Source organism: Mastigoproctus giganteus, chromosome 2 (genome assembly GCF_048544385.1).
Source record: "Mastigoproctus giganteus isolate SK-2022 chromosome 2, ASM4854438v1, whole genome shotgun sequence".
Lineage (NCBI taxonomy): Eukaryota > Metazoa > Arthropoda > Arachnida > Uropygi > Thelyphonidae > Mastigoproctus > Mastigoproctus giganteus.
The window spans coordinates 42650214-42673349 of NC_143576.1; positions in this window are offsets into that span (position 1 = coordinate 42650214).

Genomic DNA, 23136 nt, shown 5'->3' on the forward strand with positions numbered 1-23136 from the left:
GAATAAAGAATTTATAAATTAGTGAGTAAGTACAGTACATCAGAATATGTTATTTAAGAAAACTTGGACTGTCACTTGATTATATCATATTCTTACAAAATATCTATATGAATCCAGGTAGCAGTATTATCACAGTCCTATGTCCAAGTAGCCCCTCAAGACCTATATTTTAGTAACACATTATCACGAGATCTCGGAACGAATCTGTAATTATTGTCAGTTACACCTATCTAAATTGTACCCAAAGCGCATACACTAGAGAAGAATTAACTGAAACCGATGCAATGAAATGCTACATATTTCATGCCACACTAAACTCAAAATATCATCTCCTCTTAAACTAATCGTCCAGACTACAGCGCAGTGAACAACTTCGAAAACTTTTAGTTATTTATGAACTGTGAATAAGCGGAAAGATTTAAAATAATACATTTGTGGCCATCGGAAATGAATCAAATCATAAAATCACGTGTGGAGAAAGTTTATGCTCATCTTAGGCTCTCACGTTGTACTGGTAAATAATCAATGAGTTTAGTGAACACAATTATCGGTAGAGAATTATTGTTTGAAAGTGCACCGAGGTAGCTAAGGCCAACAGGCGTCAGCACATTGTGTTTGAATTGCTTACATTCTATGGTCTGTTTGTCGAGATGAAACCCTTTCTCTAAAAGAACAAACAAAATGCCCATATGACTCGTGCCCTACACGAAGTAAGTAGACGTGGAGTGGGTTCTAACACATTTTTCCTCAGTCTTTAGGGCCTCCCTAAAAGAGCCTTTTTATTCAATTAGTAGGGTATTTTTTCATTTTTTATCATTTTTTTCAGATGGCGCACGATCGGTAGGTGTCGCTCTCCAGGTGATAGATGGCAGTAGCCACTGCAAGTTCTTTAAACATCAACAGCTTCTTCATTCTGTACATCTATTGAACACTAATGACGGTGGCGGGGAACATATTGCTAGTGCTTAGAAAAAAATCAAGTTAACAAAAAACATCAAGTTCAACGTTTGGAAAAGCCGAATACTTTGGACATGACTCTCTCAAACAAAAACTCTATCAGTTTGGCTTGCGTCACACCGATCTCTGCGCTGCGGGAATACAGAATATTGGAGTCCCTGCTCTTTAACTGCGCAATCTACGAAGATGTTAGGGTGAAGCTACGAACTAACGTTCCATATCTCTCTTCAGGGCGTGAGGAGTTGCTTTTACAGAATAAAAACCATCTTTCCGCTCTTCAGAACTTTGCCTCGGTGGTCTTTGCTCGCAGAAAGAGAATCGACGCCGAAGTAGCGAACCGAAATAGTCCACCATATGCACTTGTGTGAGAGTTTGTCTCTCTGTTGTCCTGAATGACAAAACATGTACTTTCAGAGGACACTCAAAGATTTCTATGTATTCAAAGATTTCTGCTGGGTTGCTCATGAATTAAGCACAACGGTGCTTAATTCATGAGCAATCCAGCGGGTGCCAAAATTAACTATATTTTCTTCTGTGGTTCGTGGACGCAAAAATTGCTATTGCACTGATCTTAAAGGACATCAATACTACTTCTGAATTACCTGGATGTAAAAACGAGAGTACTAATTGAAGACTACTTTTTGCTTTTTTTTATTTTTTATCAGCACCACTTAATTTTTTAAAATTTTTTCTTGACCAGGACCACTGGTCTTTTTTTCCTAACCAGCATCGCTGTCTTTTTTTTTTTTTTCGTTAAAAAAACAAACATCACTGCTGTTTTTTTTTGTTTTTTTTTTACCAGCGCTACTGTTTTTTTTTTAAACCGGCATTAATGGCTTTTTATTTCTTTATTTATTTTATTATTATTATTATTATTATTATTGTTATTTATTTATTATTTTTTTTTAACCAGCACCACGGGGATTTCTCTTTCTTTTATTTTCCCCCCTCTGTAATGGGCTCCAGAGGATTTTGGCCAACCTTCTGGCAACACTAGGTGGGTCAGAGTCTCTTTTGAACCAGTGCGTGCTCTACTGGGACTGGCTCACCTTCCCATGGTGCGAATGAATACACAGAATCATCTCTCCAGGTCACTGATGCTTCTGGGTAGCTAAATGGCCAGAACACAACAACAACAGAACATGTACGCTACTCGCAAAAATCTACACCAGTCACATTTCTGGTCCTTTTACAGTGATTCTGTCCTTCACAGAGACACGAGGCCGAGTTGAACAGACGTTCCAGTTGTTCGATTGCGTGGGGAGAGTGCCTGAAATCTGAAAAACCCGAAAATGTGAGCGAAAAGTAATTTGGAAGAGTAGTGTTACTTATTCTCGGCGGATACTATCACCCAGGCGGCGCCGTTTCAGAGCTTATTTGTATATGTGTGGGATAATAACTTTGCTATGCACTTGTCCCTATTAGACTTAGAAAGCAAAAAAGTAGAGGGAAAGCAATAGTAGGAGCGGAAGAAGAAAAGAAAAACGGTGTAGAAAAATGAAAGGGACAGTAATTCCTTCAACTCACACAACTCAAAAACTCATAAACTCCTCGAATAGACATTTCAACAATTCAGAATCTTATAGACACTGTTATATCGAGGATGGTCCACTGCTGTCAGGCCGGTTTAGCCGTTGGAGGGGATCATACTGTGTACTGATATCACGTGCCTATATTTTCGAGCATCTCTTATTGACTTCTGTAATGTGACCTTTTTGGTAATTTTTATACAATCTGTAAGATCTGAAAATCTTACAAAAATAAAATATTTTTTTTAGACTTCGGAAGTTAGTTTTCCTTTTTGGATTCTTGCCGTTGGTAGAATAATATGGTAATGAGCGTCAGTTTCAATAAACAAGAATTATCCAGTAAGGATTGTAAAATTAAAAGGTAGGAGGAACGAAAACAGAAAAATTAGCTTTACATCCGTTAAAACAGAGAACTGACGGAAAATACTATAGCAAGCCCAGCAGGAGGTTCGGCGCAACAAACAACTTAAAGTTTATGAGGGGTCACACACCGGAAACGCATTCGGCAAAACGCACACACAAGCCTCTAAAAATAGACGCGATGGTCTCCAGTGACACATTTGTGGTTTTTCTGAAGTGCTATAGAGACAAGCTGTGATGACACAGGAGGAGTTGTTTTGATACATTCGGCCTACATGAAAGAGCTCAACGGATGTCAACAGGTTGGAAATAAAAAAAGGAGAGGGGTATTGTGAATCACGTGCTACAGGGCTGGCTGACCTACCAACGAATTAAAGAAGAAAAATGGAAAAAAGATAGAGGGGATTGGTAGAAACCACTGTGGGAGGCGTAACAAACTCGGAAGAAAAATTGTGGATGGAGACGGACAGGGAGAGAGTGTCAGTGAGTTGGGTAGTAAGATGAGTGTTGGGAAGAAGAGAAGGGAACAAGTTACGATGTAGGAGTTAGTCAATCCGCCAGCCAGTAGCCGACACAGTTTTGGTTTCAGTAAGGAGAGTTCAGAGTTTTCAGAGTTTTTTGAGTTCACTAAAGCGCCGTAGGCAACCCTAAAAATGGAGAAAGCTAAACGCCATTAAGTTAGCTTATTGTAGGATAAACAAGGTGTCTGATGCCCGGAGGTAATGGAGCGGAAGCAGATAGAATCCGGAGCCGGACCGAAAGGAGAACAAACGTGCTGTCCAGATGAGTGAATCATTCTTTTAGGAGCAAAGATACTCGAAACCCAAGAAGTAAACCCGAAACCCCTGTCGAACTCTCCAAGGATTGCAAGATGAGTTCCAGATGGAGATGATCTGCTGTTCCCCGTGAGGAAGACGAAAGACATGCCGCAGAGCCTCGAGAAAACTAAGTAAGTGGTTAGTTAAAAAATTGTTCTCATACACAACACGAACTGTAGGAACCCTGAAATTAAGTAGCAGGACTTTAGAAAGATACTGTGCATAAGAATTACTCAGTAGCTAGGATAAGTTAAATTTAGGAAATGTGCTGAAGGAACATTAGCCAGGACAAGCTAATAGAAAAATATAAATAAATTTTTGGATGGGAAATAGAAGTCAGAGATACCTTTTATAATATTTATGAAAAGTAAATGAATAAGTATGAATTTTGAAAGGGGATAAGGAGAATAGACGGATGTCAGTAACCCTCAAATGTGCAAGTAGTAAATTGTAGAAATTTGATAATGGTATAATCTAGATTAGGGAAGGTAGTAGGCTATAATCTGTTAGAAAACGGAGTAATGATTTATACCGAAACTAAGAATATAGGAGCTGTGTCAATTTGGAGTAAGAATTGTTTTGTAGTGAAGGAAGAATGTTAACAAATTCTTTGAAAGTCAATTGAACTCAGGAGTGAGGAAGTAGAAACATTATTAATTTGTTAGTTTAAAAGAGGGGATATTTGATTATGATTTATGTAAAGGAAATAGCCCACCTTGAGTTTACTCAATAGGCAATATACCTTGCTCATATACATTCTGTTATAAGAAGATGAAATTAAATCTATTTGGTCATGAGTTTAATAAATTTCTTTTGTTTGATGTATCTATGTAAAAAATGTCCAATAAACTGATTTTTTTATATACAACATTTGTGTGTCTCTTTGTTGTTCTGAGTAAAAGCCTATCCAAAGGGAATTAAACACATCAAGGAGATTTTCCCCTAGAACTTGGAATTTTCTGTAAAGTAATAGTCAGATTTGCAAGTGGGGATAAAAAAAAAAAAAAAAGGGATATATACGAATATATAAATATAAAATATATATAAAAAAAAAAATCAAATCCACCCCCCCACAAATCCTTATAAATATCTCTTACGCCTGTCCGGAGTTTCTTGCTGTTTCCTCATTTCATCATTATTCTATATACACTACCAAAACCAGTTTTGTCGAGCAGTGTATAACAGGAATTTTTCTACAATTCGGCATTAATTATATTTTATTAATCTTAATATATTTATTTTAACAACAGTTTTTCTCTTATGAAAAAAAAAAACAAACAAACAAAAAAGTACATTAATACTTTACTCACAGAAATAAGTTAAAAAGCAAAGTTTTTATTGGAAAGCCTTGAAACAAAACTGATTTAGCTAAGTTATTAAAATTAAGATAAGTCGCAGATAGAATGAATGCACCTATTCCCGGAACTATACGTGAATTTGATCTACGTGTACCATACAGTGCGTGTGAATTGAGGTTCCACTGACTCCCTACTTCTGGTGCAGAATAAATGTGGGAGAAATACGGAGCGACTGCGTGGCGTGCTAAATGACAAGTGAAACCTATTTCCTCCTACACGTGGATTTCCTTTTCCGATACTGACAACCATGTCCACAGCAGCGAATGAGACAGATAAACAGAAAAGTGACAGTTCACCACTCGACTTGTCTCGTTGTTCCACTTGCAGAGTAAAATGCCTTTCTGTATAAGGCTGATATACAAGTAGCGACACCGTCGATAAAGAATGACCTGCCTGTCAACTTGATTGGCGTATGATCATTGGCAAGACAGAACTCTTCAGATAAACTCAATGTTTATCCTGACATTTTATTTTCACAAGTTTAAACTCAGAACGTTTTAAGGAGCGTTGGGGCGATAAAGTGTTAAAGATACTTCAGTGTCGATACCAAACAGGTTCACGGTGCAGCGTGCTTTTTCTATTTCACCGCATCCTGAGCTGCACCTTTCTGTTACATGGAGAATCAAAACGAGATGAAAAGAATTAATGGTAGCGAATAAGGCGAAAATCCTTAGACTGTGTTGAATGAGCGAGTGAAATCCTTTATTTCGGTATAACCATAACTGCACTATACTCGAATACATTAATCGTAATCTTTATTTTCTTTTTTGTGTGATTAACAGAAATTACAAGTAAATATAGTTACTTACTTATCAATTAATCACTAAGATTATAATTTTATAGGTTTACGTTCTCTAAACTTAGTCATTTAGTTTAATTACATGTATGATATTTATTACTCTCCTTCCATATTAACTCTTTTTTTAAATCTCTTTTCTCTCTGTATAAATGTATCTGTTCAAAAGCGACATCACTTTCACGAGTCTTGCATAACGATACACGTGAAGCGTGCACGGACTGACTAAAGCTAGCAATACTGCATTAAAACTACATTTAATTTATGATTATAAATTTCTTTTTTCCATACAATTTGTATGAAAAAAAATAATATTGCCGGATTTCTATTTATCTCATTTTAATGAAATTTGGTTCGTCTCTACAAATATTTTTAGGCCCAAATACAAAATTTGATGAAAATCGGTCTAGTGGGAGTCTCTGTTACATGCGGACGCATTCTTTGGTTATTTAGCCATTGGGGCAGCACAGTTGATATAATTACTATCCCCCCCCCCCACACACACACATCGGAAAAGGCCCAGGTTAGAATCCCATCAATCACGCGTGTAACTTTTATGGGTACTTTTTTTTTTTCTTAATCACTTGGCTGAGTTTGTCGGTCTCAGGTTTTATCTCTTTTATGTTTGGTTTGGTTGCATGGTTTTATCTCTGGGAAAGTCAAGTCTTTTCGTCAGCAAACAGTAAATCGACCACAAAGCACATGCAATTTACTGACATGACACATAAAGTGCAACAAGGTCTAAATCGCTAATGCATCTAAAATTCCACAAAACAACAATTTTTGTTGATTCTTTATTCTGAATACACTAATTACTTCATAAACTGCAATTAATCACTCAACACTAATCTCGTAAAGAGGGAATGCTCAGGAATATTTTACCACCCATAGCACACTCGTAGCTAGGACAGTGTCAATCTATGGCAGCTTTTCCACATTGTATGGAAAATGCCTGGCTTCAATTCTTTTTATTTTCAGCAAATGGGATAACATTTTTATGGGATTTTTTCCTACACTAGCTGGACGGATTGGTAGGTCTCGAAAGAGGGCCATACGTCCAAGTCTCTGTAGGAAACTCTGACTTTTTTTATTCGAGGAAGAGACAATTGTCCACGTATCATACATAATTTATAGATATTATGCAAAGAGTTCATGATATTAGTAGTCTCGGCGGCCATTCCTGCTAAACAATCAAATGCAATCTAGAGGAGTCAGAAAATTTCGTTAATTATAATATGGACTGAGCAGTCCATATTATATGAACGTGAACATATTATATATTACATGAACGGTCCATAGACTGAACTTAAAAAAACAACACGAGTTTTTTTTTTTTCTTAATATTTATCTGGTGTTATTCTTGTCCATTAATGGCTGCACTGATCTTACGTTTAATTATTAAGGTCATTAAATAAACTGTTCAACACGACCACGATTAACACTAAGCTGTCATGTCCTGACTCTTATTTATACTGCATAATTAAAATAATTACTTCTGGACAGATCCATGCTCAGTAATTTTAGTAATGTATTCAAAGCTTTTCTGGATTTTGACTGTTATTATGTATAGTTCAAGTTAAACGGTACTGCTATAAACGGCAATACCATGCAATTGGCACTGCCGTTTAAGCACATACGAATTACCTACAAACTTTAAGTTTAAGATATCTACAAAGAAAATCGATTGACGAAAAGCGCTTCAGACCCGCCAGGCTGTCAGCAATACCAAGGTTGATGTTGTTCTTCACAATGCCCGAAAGCCGAAAGTTAAATCAGAGGGCCTAAGTGGCCATTTTAGTTACTATCTAAGTGGTCATGGTGTAGGAAAATTGCGAATAATTGTTGCAAATGGAAACTGTGACTGATGAAATTCGAGGCAGTTACATGACATTGGATACGATTATATTTATAAGACGTATTACGGGCCTGTTGGCAGGATATTTCCAAAGAATACCATACCGCAAAATGGAAATGGGTCATAAATCCACACCACACACATTGCATTTTATTTAATATTATTTCTTTTATCTCTTTTATTTTATTTCTTTTATTCTATTTATTTTAATTTATTTCTTGTTTCTTTTTATTTCTTTTCTTTTATTTTATTTCATTTTATTTCTTATTTCTTGTTATTTCTTTTATTCTATTTATTTTAATTTATTTCTTGTTTCTTTTTATTTCTTTTCTTTTATTTTATTTCATTTTATTTCTTATTTCTTGTTATTTCTTTTATTCTATTTATTTATTTTATTTCTTTTATCATATACAGTGTATTATTTTTTTTTAAATAGCCAGTTTAAAGAAAAGAAGAGAATTATTGTATTTCGTTGCTTCTAACACCTTGGAAGGGTATGCAAGCAAGACGTTAAAATCATATTGCGTGAATTAGGTGTCACAAATCATGAAGAATCCAACGAATGTATATGGATTTGACGGTCTGTGTATATCATGGGCATTTGTAGATTTCTGTGTATGAACAGATCTATAATGCCTATGAAATTATAAAGGCAAATGAAAAATAAGCATTCCTAAGAATATCAGTAAAAAAGATTTCACGAATTTAAACCAACAGCTAATTTCTGTCTCTTTTTGAAAAATACTAATTCAAAATTTTCATTATAAAGAATTTTCTATAAATTACTAAAAAAATTACATACGAAGGGTTTAGTGAAGATCCATAATTAATTGGAACCTCATGAGAGATGGTTGAAATCAAGGACACGTATTGTCCTTTGCTATACGATAAGTAGCTAGAGGCCGACCGGGCTAGCCAGGTGGGTAAAGTGCCTGCCTGGCAACCAAAAGGTCGCGGGTTCGAATCCCGCCTCGGGGGTGGATCAGAGGAGTACAAAAACTCTGTGTGGTGCATTATGGCCACAGAAGCCGATGTGCCAACAACTAACAAAAAAAAAAAAAAAAAAGTAGCTAGAGAGACACGTTTTCAGACCCAACGAATACACCTCCGGAAGCCAGTTTTGCAGCAGCACCATTAAGAAAATACTTTCAACGCAGAGGGACTTCGGGGATGTAAACAGAAAGAAACCGTAGGGGAGGCGTCAGGAAGATATGACGAATGCGGAAAAATTTATTTCAAGAATCACATTGGCTTGTCATCCAATGGTGAGCCACCAATATGGCAAATCGGCAGCATATGAATTGTACGCAGAGAGATATACTGGGGACTAACCACAAGCACGCCGTTAGTCAGCTTTGCAGGCCTCACGACGCGGCGAAACCGACAAAAACCGAAGACAACTAGGGAAACCGACATTTCTATTTTACAGCTGATGCACCTACCCAGGTCTCAACTTGTCATCCAACTAATACAAAGTTGTTCTTTACAGTCGTTACATCTTCTGTCACATTTTCCGAAAAGTTGACAACATGAGGGCAGAAACATCTTGTGCACGTGTAAGTGGTTTTGCCTGATGGTTTCACAGAATCAATGGTCAGGCGGAACTAATCAACCAATTCGCGAAAAAGTACCACCATGGTGTGAAGAAATCTTAAAATTTCTTAAAACTCTTACACAAATACCCAGAGTATTTGTGTAAGATGTTTACGAAACTCTGGGTATTTGTGTATACAAATAACCAGAGTATTATTTGTGTAAGAGAGGTTGAAACACTTACATTAGGATATCAGAGTTTATTTGTGGAGCTCTATTTCTCCCTCTCCATTCAAAATTCAATTTTCTGCTTACTGAGTACTTTGGTGGAAGTGTGGTTCAATGTAAAAAAGTTATGGCTGTTCTGGGCTTAATTAAAGGAATTTCTTTTATCATATACAGTATATTCTTTTCTAAATTTGCTGTTTGTTCATATGTCTCTTCTTTCTATTTTCAGCTGGAAAATATAATCAAATTTTTATATTTCAATGATTCTTTCTCTTCAATGTTAGTGAATGTCCCATCTACAAAATCTATGTGAGCAATGGCAACCGCTTAACGAGAAAAGTATTTTGCAATATCAGAGGATATATTGCAAAATAATATAGTAAAGGTGCTTCTTTTAAAAAGAAAGTTTTTTAATGTAGTCGAAAGGTATATTTTAATGCTGCAGGTGCTATTATGAGCGATACAACTGCAGATTATGGTGAATGCACGGAACAAATCTTCGACTAATTGGTAAAATTCAGCTATCAAATTTTTAAATGTTAAATCTTTAGAAAATGGAAAAGTTTTAAGGTACAAAATAAACTAATGATGAGCAACACGAATTTTACAAATTAATGTTGTTATCTTGAATATATCTGACATAATGAGAGAAGATTTTTGTGATAGATCAACTGTAAACATTTTCTTGACAGCTTCCAAGCATAAGCATTACTTTGATCGGAGCAATAAACTCTTTGGAAGAAATGGACTTGCGCGTGGCTTATTGCCATCAAAAATTCGCAAACATTTCACAAGCAACAGTATATCGCTCTCAGGGGAACAGTGAATCCTTATCAGTAGAGGTAATATGATTTTATATTCAAAGGGAAAGCGGGGACTAGAAACTGGAGGGAACCGCTACAAGTGGAGAACAGAATGTCCAATGTGATTTCATAAAAACTATAGGAAAAACGGTCCCTGTTATTTATTTATGTTAATATCTCTTTGCTTTTATCCAAAGTTCGAGCACTCGTGTTTCGAATAATATGGAGTACCGCGCCACTCATTAAGAAGATTACAGGAGTATCGATTTTTCTGTAATCTTCGTTATGTGGATAACTGACGTCCCAAATGTCAACAGGATAATACGATTAGGTCTTGTGTCTTAAATTATCCATAGAAGAGGAGAGATGGTAGCATTAAATTCCGTTTTTCTCGTTCATAGGATAACTGAATAATCAGACTGCTCTAGTAGAGTTTTAGGAGCATGAGCGACTAAGGTCATATATACAGTCTATAAATTGCGTGTGTGTTGAGTTTGCTGGATGAAAAGCCCGAGTTACAGGGAGAAAAAACCATGCAACCCTGGCCTGAGACCGACTAACTCAGCTACGTTGTGAAAAAGGCCCATAAAAATTACTCCTGTCACCGACGGGACCTGAACACGGGTCTTTCCCACCCGGTGTGGGGAGGACAGTGATTCTATCAACTGTGCTACCCACAAGGACAGACGTACACTGTGCTGCCACTTTATTAGGTAGACCCCTACTGTGCGCACAAATGGTTTGTCCCACAAAGTTGCAAGTCATGTGACCACAGCTGTGGCGATAAATGCAGCAAACAACCTTTCTAGAATCAGTTAAGCGTACAAACCGTAGTAAGAATGGGGAAAAGGAGTGATCTAACGGTTGGTTTAAATGGAAGTTTATTGGCACAAGGGCAACTGAGGCCAAATTGTGCCTGTCACAGTAATCGTGCAAATGATTTTTTTTTTTTTTTTCCAGTCATATGTCAGATAAGTTCATATAAATGAATTTGTTTTAAAAAACTAAATAAATCGGATAGTTTTGCGTCATCACTGAGAATATGGTTCATCTCTAATGAATTGTTTTGGGTTAAAACCGATTTAAAATTTGTTAATCGGGCAGCATGATTGTAAGGACACTCGAGGAGAATGTGCTTCACTGTAAGTAGGGCGGAACAACGACGACAGTGAGGAGGTTCATCCCCTGTCAACAAATGGAGGTGGGTGAGATAGGAATGACCAATGCGTGTCCTTGCAAGGACAACCTCTTCTCGTCTGTTTAATCGTGAACTAGATTTCCAGTACTGTGGCTTTTTCTTTATTTGGAAAAGTTTATTTTGGGTCTGTTGCTGCCATACTGATGTCCATTGGTCAATACATAACTGTTTTATGATAAGTTTACAGTTCATATAAGGAATCGAGGCAAGTGAAGATACGGGGTTGACTGGATTTTTTGCTGCTTGATCTGCTTTCTCATTTCCCTGGATTCCAGCATGCCCAGGAATCCAGGAGAACCTTACCTCTGTGTTATATTTTACGAGATTGATTAGCTGAGCTCTGATTTCTTTCAGAATAGGATGAGAGTTCGGACATTTACGTTGTATAGAAGTTACTGCACTCAAGGAATCGGTATAGATTATAATTTCTTCGTTAGACCTGTTGTTGACGTGTTTGATAGCCATTTGTATTGCATAGAGTTCAGCGGTGTAAATACTGCAACTTGGGAAAAGTTTTTCGGAGATTACACAAGTGGGAAGGACTACTGCAGCACCTACATCTGTATCAGATTTGGATCCATCAGTATATATTTGAAGACAGTGAGTGTTTGCTGATGCATGAGTTGAATGTAGCTGCTATATATTTTGATGGTCCAACGCCTGTTTTCCCCACTTTTGAAAGTATTCTTCGAATAAAGGTTTGGAAGTGGACCATGGAGGCTCAATTTCTCCGGTGTCTGGGTGGATATTGTCTAGTGGGACACTCCAATTCTGTGTAACATCCTTCAATCTGATTCCAGCAGGTTTATTTTCATTTGGTTTATTTCTGTATAAATTTTGGAAAGACGGAGTAAACAATGAAGGCCAGATGGGATGTGAGGGCATACTCCAAAGTTTCGCAGCATACGTAAGCAGTAGCATCTGCCTCCGAAACGATAATGGAGGTTCATGTGCATCAATATAAAGACTCTGGACTGGCGACGTTCGGAAGGCACCTAGAGCTATTCTGAGTGCATTATGTTGACTGGTATTTAGGGACTGTAATGCTGATTTTCTAGCTGAGTCATATACAGGTGCACCATAATCTAGTCTGGATCGGATTATAGTTTTATACAGGTGAAGAAGAGAGAGTCGATCAGCTCCCCATGACATCGCAGAAAGCACTCTAAGAATATTCATTTTCTTCAAACAAATAGTTCGTACATGCTGTATGTGTTTCAGGAAGTTTAATTTCTTGTCCAATATTAAACCTAGGAATTTAATATTGTCATTGACTGGAATAGCATGATTTCCCAGTCGCAATTCAGGATCAGGGTGCAGTTTTCGCTTCTTGCAGAAGTGTATAGCGACATCCACATTCTAAATACATCCACGTTTGTATTTTATTTATTGATAGTTGGAGTTTCCTTTCAATAGAGTACATATTTTGTGAGTGACTGGATATAGTGAGGTCATCGGCATAAAGATAAGTTTCTACTGAATTCGGTATGGTTGTTGTTAGAGTGTGTATTCTAACTGCGAAGAGTGTGGCACTAAGGACTGACCCTTGTGGGACTCCTTCCTCCTGTTTGTAGATTTTGGAGAGAGTACCTCGATAACAGACCTGGAGAGTTCGATATTCGAGAAAGCTCTGAATTAATGCTGGTAAATGTCCTTTTAATCCTAGGGCATGCAGGTCACGAAGGATGCCATGACGCCACGTAGTTTCAAAGGCTTTCTCTATATCTAAGCTCACCATAACCAAATGTTCGTTTTTTTTTGAATGTATTTCGCACATTTGCCTCAGCCTTTATCATAAGGTCTAAGGTAGATCTGTTTTTACGAAAACCAAACTGATCGTTGTTCACAGTAGTTTGAGTTTCCAGATACCAGGTAAGGCGATGTACCATTTTTTCCAGAGTCTTACCTAAGCAACTAGTAAGTGAAATTGGTCTATAATTGTGCGGGTCTGATTGGTCTTTTCCTGGTTTTGGAATGGGTAGAACTACAGAATGGCGCCAGGACAGGGGAAAGTAATTTGCGACAAATATTTGGTTGAAAAGTTTTAGGAGAGAGTAACGAGTTCTCTCATTTAGATTTTTTAACATTAAGTAGTATATGCCGTCTGGACCAGGTGCACTATTGGCTGATTTTTTTAAAGATTCTTCTAATTCATATATGGTAAATGGTTCATTATAAGAGAGGGCTGACTTCGTTCTGAATTTTATTTTATATTTTTCAGCTACTGATTTGGCTTTTAGGAAAGTTGGATCATATGAGGTTGATGCAGAATGGTGAGCAAAAGATTCCGCGAGGATGTTTGCAATATTCTCGGGAAGGGTTACCTCTTGTCCTTTATAGACGATGATTGAGGAAGGAATTGATGGAGACTTTCCGGTAAGGCATCTTATTTTCCGCCAGATCAGTCCTGCACTTGAGTCTTTAGTGACAGATGAAGCAAAACGAATCCAAGACTCTTTTTTAGCTTTTCGCCGGATGTATCGGGCATGGGCTTTAAGTTTCTTGTAGATAATCAGATTGGCAGTGGTTGGATTTTTTCGGAACTGATTCCATGCCTTGTTCTTTTCCCTCTTAGCAGTGTTACATGCCGAATTCCACCAGTAATTTTTGTGTTTGGATCCTTTAATTGTAGTTTTAGGAATGGTAGTAGCAGCTGCAGCCAACATTTGTTCTGTGATGTGTTTAACGGCGTCATCTATAGAGTGATGATGGATAATATCATCATCTAGTGTAACGCTTGATGCATATTTATTCCAGTCAGCTTTTGAGAATTTCCACTTAGTTCGACCACTTACTGGTAAGTTTCTTCTTGTGCAGAGCTTACAGATTATAGGAAAATGGTCACTGTTTAATGGATTTTCTGAAACTCTCCAATCGAAGTCTGGAAATAACATTGGTGAGCATAATGACAGATCTATAGCAGAAGTCGAGCCTGTTGGAAAATGGACATAGGTGTCGGAGCCTGTGTTCAGCAGTGTGATGTTATGCTTTACAAGAAAAGCCTCTATCGTGCGTCCCCGGTTGTCTGTATGTAAAGATCCCCATAATTGATGATGCGCATTAAAATCGCCCAATATGCAGAAAGGAGAAGGTAGTTGTAAGATAAGATCATCTAGATCAGCTATCGAGCAGTTCTGATTTGGTGAGATATATATGAATACAAGAGTAAGCGTTTTGCCAAGAGCGAGGCGTACTGCAACTACTTCTAAAGTGGTTTGTACAGGAATGCGTCTGGACGGGACTTTACTGTCAATCATTATCGCTACACCACCATGTGACCCATGGGCAGAGATCCTGTCTTGCCTGAACAAGGTATAGTTTTTAACTGAGAGTGTCACTTGTGGAGAGAGATTCGTTGCTTGTAGACAGATGCCTACTGGATGATGCTGATTTATCAAGTCGTGAATATCGTCTATGTTGCTACGGAGGCCTCTGCAATTCCATTGAATCAACCGATCCATTATTTAGCTTTTGAAGTAGGAAGTATTTCTGACTGTTTTTTAGAGCCAATCTGTTTATGGCGTTCCAGTTTTATTTTATCTTTTCTCGGGAAAGTAGGTCGTGCAGTATCCATGTCTTCCTCAGAATGTATTTTTAAGACGGTTTCATCATTGTTGGTTGTGTTATCGGTTTCCATATCTGCGGTTAAAGTATTTTGCAGTTTAAGATTTCTCAGACTTTCAGTATCTGAACGTGATGGAGTAATAGTTGGTGGTACGGTGACTGGGGTATTATTTGCTTGGTCTTTTACTTAGTTCTTTAGGAGACTCCTGCGGATTCGCTAGAACAGCCCGAGCCCAGCCGGAGATGGATGTAGCTGGTGGTATGGACACTTCAGTTTGGGTTCCTTCTGATTTGTATTTTTGTGTTGCAGCTGCATATGAGAGTTTCGGTACTGTGAGTAAAACTTGTTTCCTTGCTTCTTGATAAGTCACTTTGTTTTCTATTTTGTATTTCTGTATCTTCTTTCCTGTTTTCCAGGTTTCACAAACTTTTGAGTAAGCTGGATGGCTACCGTTACAGTTTGGACATACTGGTGTTTGTGCTGGGCAGTCTGTCTGAGTGTGTTCCTTGGATCCACAGTTGGGGCATACTGAAACCCCTCTACACACTGTTTGGGCATGGCCAAATTTTTGGCACTTGAAGCACCTGAGCGGATTAGGGATATAAGGTCGGATATGATAGTTCAGATATCCAGCCTTAACTGTAGCTGGAAGAATTGGTGTTGAAAAGATCAGTATAACACTACGTGTCGGAACCAGTTCACCATCTTTCTTGATTTTAATTCGCTTTGCCTGTATAACTTTTTGGTCTTGTAACTCTTGGACTAATTCCTCTTCAGTAACATTTAATAAGTCCCACTCAGAGAGCACTCCTTTGGATGAATTTAGGGTGGCATGTGGAGTTACTGTGACAGGAATATTCGCAAATTTTGGGATTCTTAGTAGGGCTTCAGAGTGTCTACTATTCATAATCTCTATAAGTAGATCTCCGGAACGGAGTCTTTTCACCATTTTAGGTGGTCCGACAGCATTCTCGAGGCATTTCTGGATAAGGAATGGAGAAAGTGCACCTATTGGTTGACTTGTTTGGGAATGTATTATAAGAAACAGAGGTGATTCCTTTTTGGAAACTTCTGTTCTTTGTCTCTTAGGATGGGAGGTGTCAAAATCAGTTTGGTCTGTCCTTGAACAGGTTGAGGTACGAGGCTCAACAGATGGATAACTATCTTTGAGATCCATGTCAGCTCCTTTCAGCCCCTGGCAGAGAGCCTTTTCTGCCAAGGTTACCGGCCCCGCCACGGGGAGGCAGGAGCAGTGCCGCTACTTGACCAAGCGGTGTAAGTTAGTTTGTTAGTTTAAGGAAAGAAAAAAGAAAGGTGGTTTACCTTTCTGTAACTTACTTACAATTCGTAAGAGTAAGTTAACAATAAATAGCTTTAAACGTAAGAAAAAAACTTTCCAAATTAACAAGAACTGTCGCAGTAAGAAAACGCTTTGTATATAGCTCAGAGAATCGCTCGATCACAATAACGCTTGGCACCCGGGGCCGTGATCTAACGGACTTCCAACGTGGCATGGTAGCAGGTGCAAGACGTGCTGGACAAAGCATCTCTGAAACGGCAGTTCTCCTGAACTTATCACGAACCACAGTTTCAAGGGTGTATCGGGAATGGCGCAACGAACAGAAAACATCTTCTCAACGGCACTCCTGTGGAATAAAATCGCTTGTTGATGAGAGAGGTCAGAGGAGGATGGCTAGAATTGTGCAAGCAAACAGACGGGCCACAATGTCGCACATCACGTCAGAATACAACCTTGGTGCGCAGAACAAAATATCGCAACGGACCACTAGTCGCACTTTGTCGCGAATGGGCTACAACAGCCGACGTCCACATCGCGTACCTTTGTTATCAATGAAGATAACAAACTCTTAATGTCATTAGTGCACAGCAACACCAGCACTGGCCTATCGAGGATTGGAAAACAGTTGCTTAGTCTGACGAGTCGACGTTCCTGATGCATCATGTTGATGGAAGGCTCAGAATTTGGCGAAAACAACATGAATCCATGGACCCGTCATGTCTGACGACTACTGTTCAAGATGGTGGGTGCAGTGTTATGGTGTGGGGAATGTTTTCTTGAGTTGAATGAACGTTGGGTCTATTGATACCCATAGATTCACGTCTCAATGCCACATCGTACCTAATCATCGTTACTGACCAAGTGCACCCGTTCACGTTGACAGTTTATCCTGTCAGATGGTTACTTCCAGCAGGATAATGCGCCGGTGCACAAAGCCCGAATCACTATGGAACAGTTCCAGGAACATGACAATGACTTTTCTTTGCTGCAGTAGCCCGCTCAGTACTTCGGAGCTCAATCCTATTGAACATATTTGGGATGAGCTGGAAAGGGCTGTTCCTTCAGATTCGACACCTCCGTCGAATCTTAAGGAACTGCGTGGCGCACTCATGTCTGCATGGTACTCCATTCCTGCACAACGTTTTCAGCATTTTGTTCAATCCATGCTTAGACGAATTCAGGCTGTTTTGAAGGCTAAAGGAGGCTCAACACGCTACTAGGTAGGTATATCTAATAAAGTGTATGTGTGTGTGTGTGTGTGTGTGTGTGTGTGTGTGTGTGTGTGTGTGTGTGTGTGTGTGTGTGTGTGTGTTAATGGGACATAAGCTACACTGGCTATAATGCGCCTGACCTAATAAAGTGTCAGTACAGTGTATGTGGATAGAGAACTTACACTACATGGCCACTTTATTGGTATACTTATCTTTTACATGAAATGGAGCTCTCTTCATTAATAGCATCAGAATTTGGTCCTTGCGATATAAATCAGGTGGGTAGATACGTAGGGATACTGTACGTCTGTAACGTGCGTGGTATGAGTGCGAGAATGGACAGGACGAAAGATTTAAGTGATTTCAAAGGTGTCATGATAGTCTGCACCAGTGTTAACCAAAGAGGAATTTCAGAACAAACAAATCCTCGTATATCTTGTCACGGATAGCGTTCCACTCCTTGTCAGCAAAAAACGAAAAAAAAAAAAAGTACGGTTATAGTGGCTCAGTAACACTAACACTGAAAGAGTGGAATATTTGTAAAATGTTACCTGGGTCTGAAAATTCTCGGTTCCTGCTGCTGCACGCTGATGGGAGGAGGAGAACCACAGGACAACAGCATGAGTTCACAGACCCATCCAGATAAATTACACTGCTAACAACAATGTGCATCCCGAAAACGCTAGCCCACACTGTTGTAAGGGAGCTTTTTCGGGGTAGACGTTTTTCAAAATCGACCTGTACTTGTTTAGTAAATCTACAGATCTCCTATTCTTAATGTCATTAGTGCCAACATATAAAATAGTATCACCCTTTGTGCCATTAAAAGATGATTTCTGCTCTACAACATCATCAACGTTTGCACCTGGCAGACATACCCTGGTCCTATTCCATCTATCCTTTTTACACAATGTACTCTGGTGTGCAAAACTTAAGGCCAACACATTTCTAAAGGTTACAACCACAAAATCTTTACTTAAGTACTCTTTACTGATGAGAGTAGATTCAGTCTCAGCATCTATTCTGGACGTCAATTAATCTGGCGAGAGGTTGTCACACGATATAACTCCGCAAACATCACTGAAAAGGATCGATATGGCAGTCGAGGTGTTCTTGTCTGGGGAGACGTTATCTTGGATGGAAGTACACAACTCCAGATACTGGAAGGCGGTACTGTAACCGGTGCACGCTAATTGCACTGAGGTAATTCTTCCCCGTGTGCCATTGACCTCGAGTTCTTGTTTATGGATGATAACGCACACCCCATCGCACTGCAGCTGTGACATGCTTTTGGAAAGTGAAGACATCTTTCGTATGGATTGGCCTGCCCGTTCCGCCGATCTAAATCCTATTTAAACCTATGGGAATCTCTGGGGAGACGCCTAGCGGCACGTTTACACCCACCAGAAAATGTTCACCAACTGAAGGTGACGCTGACAGAGGAATGGACGATATGCCCATTCCTCTGATCAAGAACATATCAACAACATTGTTCTAAGTATGGAAGAGGCAGTGCAAAGCCTGCATCGAAGTTAGGGGTGGCCATATCTCATACTAAGGACCACCTCTTCCCTTTGTTCCATCTTTGGCAGTGATGCATCTGTATCATGGCAGCCAGTACTATCTTGCCATTTTAAAATAAAGTCCCTCTGTACCGTTTTGTTTCCGTTGTTGTGTCGGCGTTGTTTCCTTCATCATTTTTGTACCTCACGAGGTTCCTTTGGTATACTTTTCCCATATCCAGGCCACTACTATGAGAAGCTACAAGTGAAAACCTGATTGGTCCTTAAATTTTGCACGCCAGTGTATTTGCCAATCTCCCTGACAATAGAGTCACTGACAATAACTGTCTCCTGTGGGACCAGCGCATTCTGCCTGCGAAATTGCCGCTGTGTTGCCTGATACACAAGAGTGAGCTCTGGGGTTGAGTGGGACAGCTGAGAGCGTAATGGGCCCTCATATTAATTTCTTCGAGGGCATCTACCCTACACCTCAAGCGCTCATAGACGCCCATCGGAACGCTGAGTTGGCGCATAATTTTTAGACACTCTCTACACCTAGCACCCACAAAGACATCCTCCACAAAGTGGAAATGGACATGATTGAAATTTGAACTGAGTCTACGTATGTTTCTCCTCTCTTGCTTTGCAAGTGGGGAGAGAGCCTGTTATACTTTCCTGGTCTGGCTCCTCGTGCCGGTGGATGGATGCTGAAAGGCTCCTTCCATGGTACGCGAGCCTCCCAATAACTAAAAGACCAGTCAAACAACACACTACTCACATATAAACCACACTGACTGTCGTTGCAATGTTGTGCATACATCACAGCGTACTCAACGCGGATTTGAGGGAAACCACAGGAATCGCTTGAGAAAAACACTATGTCCACTATGAGTCTACGTATGTCTGCGCGGATAGTACATTGGTATCGTCACCAGCCTCCTCACACTGGGTGGAAAATACCCGGGTTTGAATCCCGTTAATAACGCGAGGAACTCCTATGGACTTTTTTTCCACTCCGTGGCTGAGTTCGTCGGTCTCAGGCGTAGATAGCAAGGAAATTCCCCCAGAAATTGGGGTTTTTTTCGTCCAGCAGAACAGACAAATAGACCAGAGAACCCGCGCAATTTGTAAACACAAGACACACACACACAGCATGGCAGATGAATTTAATTATTCAGGTGGCCCAAAAGTAATAGTTTGGGTTTTGGAGTCAATGTATATTCATGAAATAAACGAGGAAGTGTTCGGAAGGTTTAGTTCATTTCGCAGATAAGTTTGTTCTGTTATTTTGACAGTTCATGATGCATTCGATAGTAAGAAAAGTAATGAAATTTTTGTATATGGCGTAAACACGGCAAGAATATATCCAGTTCCTTGATATAACGTGGCCTCCTAATTGTCCCCTACATACACACTACCTGGACTCCCTCCTGTCACTATCTGGCAAGGTAGAGGCACCGAGAGGCGCATTAAGACCCGCGTAGTCCATGCGTCACCTAAACTTCAATACAAACAAACAAGCACCGAGATTATACATTAGCTGATCCAGAAGCCTCCTAGAGAGCTACCAATAAAAATGGAAAGTATTTGATGTCTAACGGCACCAAGGGTTTCCCCCATCTCTGTGTTGTATGCATTGTAGGTGTAGCACAGAGGTCTGTGAAAGCCAGAGATTTACAAAAAACGTATATGGGCAGCATCCTGTTACGTAATGTCATGGTATCTCTGACCATTTAGCCGTTGGGCCCCTAATAGGACCCTCGTTGCCCAAACTTTCCCCGTGGAGGCAGGTCGAGTATCCAGTAGATTTATATTCAGCACTCTGGCAGGCCCTGCCACCTAGTTTCCGGAGACTTCAGTGGTTAGGACCAAAAAAAAAAAAAAAAAATGCGTGGGACATCGCTTTATTAGAACTACGCCGAAAGGGTTAATAATAGGTTCGGTCCGGTGGACAATCTGGTGGCCGGCCTGAAAACATCGTTTAGTGCTGTACCCTCGAAATGTAAGGAATATTAGTTCTCGCCATGATGACACAGAAGGGTAGCAATCCTCCGTGTGGTGTGGACGCCACACATTGACCCTGCTTTCTTTGGTTCGTACCTGGGTGGGTTATACCAATGATTACTAACAGTCCCACAATTGTGAAGGTGTAAGCAGAGGATTTGGCTGTCACAGACCGACCAGACTTCGCCGAAATTAGGCCCACTTGAGTGAAGTGCCACCTGAATATCAGTTTCATCAACGTTTTAGACTCCCAAGTAGCAAGCCCAGCTTGATATACTTAAGAAAAGGTCTGTGACAACCTCAAGGACCTTTTGCTTGCGCCACACAAATGCGTCCGCCGGCGTAATTGGTCATATTTGGACTTATCCGATCAGCACACTCGTTTCCAGTTCTCCAATATTTAACCAGAGTGTTGTTGACTTCAAGCATTTGCAGTTGACGATATCTCTTGGGGGTGAGGAGACGGTGTCTCTTGGGTCATATGCGGCGGAATCTCCTCCCCCAATATGTCTGTGTGTATGGCGCATCGTCATTTGGGATATTGTATTGCGATGTTAATTGTCGCATAGTGACCTGCCGTTGGGCCTTGACAATTCACTACTTCCTTCGCTCACCAAGAACATCCATCTTGCGTAATCCTTTACAATTCTGCCGGTGGGAGGTGGTTGGACCCGTTGGACACCATTCTTTGTACACCTCAACCACAGTGAACCGTGAGCAACCGAGAAGACGTGCTGTTTCCGATATGGAAGCACCCGATACACGAGCTCCTACAATCATTGTCTGTTGAAACTCCGTTATATCTTTACTACGTCGCATAACTGCTACTACTTTGTCACTTTGACTTGCACAACTTTATGAAAATTACCATTGCTCTAGCGTACGAAGCTGGTCGACTTCTTGTACTGCGAGCTGTGCTGCATTGTCCATTAACGATTGGGGTGAGTCATAATTGGTCATAACGCAGTGATCATTGAGTGCATACATTTCGTAGAATTAAAGCTAACCGGTTACAATTATGCTCAAAATTAGCAAACCACAAAACAAAAAGTATAAAAAATAGTTCGAAAATAGTAAAAATCACAATGGCAATAATTGTATGAGAGTAATATAATTTTTCATCATGCTCTTAATATTGCAATGAGGCGCACACCTGCTTTTTTTTTGTACAAGTTTGTTGGTGCTGAATTATTGAGCACAGCTCTGTTTTAAAGTGACTTTAAGTGCTCACTCTTGTTTTCACTCTTGTCGTTAGCATCCTACTAGAGGCATATTCATCGCGAAATTGAGCTAAATTTTTGATATTCTCCACCTCTGCAATTGACTTTTTTACACATCTATCACTACAGAGTTAGTGCTGCCAGAGATACTGCAACCTAGATTATCGAACAGCTCGCAAGAGTTTTCCTATATATTTTTTTTTCTTTCCCTATCTTCTGTTAATAATACGCGTAGAAAGATTTAGGTTAGAAGCCAGTTTAATGACACAGGCCGCAGTATTTAAAATTCCGTAGATATAGTGCAACAATAGGATGCTTATTCTAATTTTCTTTTAGCATAGGATGAAAAGTTATTAGGAAATCTATGCTCCTTTATGTACTTTTGTTTTCCATTACACCTCAACGTTGGCGTTCGTTTGACGAATCTCATGGATCGAAGTGCACCAAAACTCTTCATCCCAGGTGTATCAAGACAGCAGCAGCACGTATGTCTCACGACACGTAATGGAAGAATGCTAAGTACGAGATTACTAAGTATCAATTCCTTAAAATAGAACGCCAGAAGTTATCACATTGTGTGACAAGATAAGCAGGTCCTCGTTCTGACTGATTGATGTCTATTTCTGTTCTCTAATCCCTAACAAAGTTTTTGTCAAGTTCTCTATGTGTGCTTATGATAACTTTCGTGAGTTTGCCTTTGTCAGCGTTCTGATAAATGAATGAAAGCTTGCTGTCATAAATGACAAAAAGGACACAATGCGCGGTCGTTTTAAATAAATTCGGCTTCATGAAGGCTGTGCATGTGTATTAACATTTCGGTAACATTTGCGAGAAATCCATTTAAATAATCTAGGAAAAAGTTGTTTAGACCTGACATCGTAGTGATGTAGTTGTGTCAC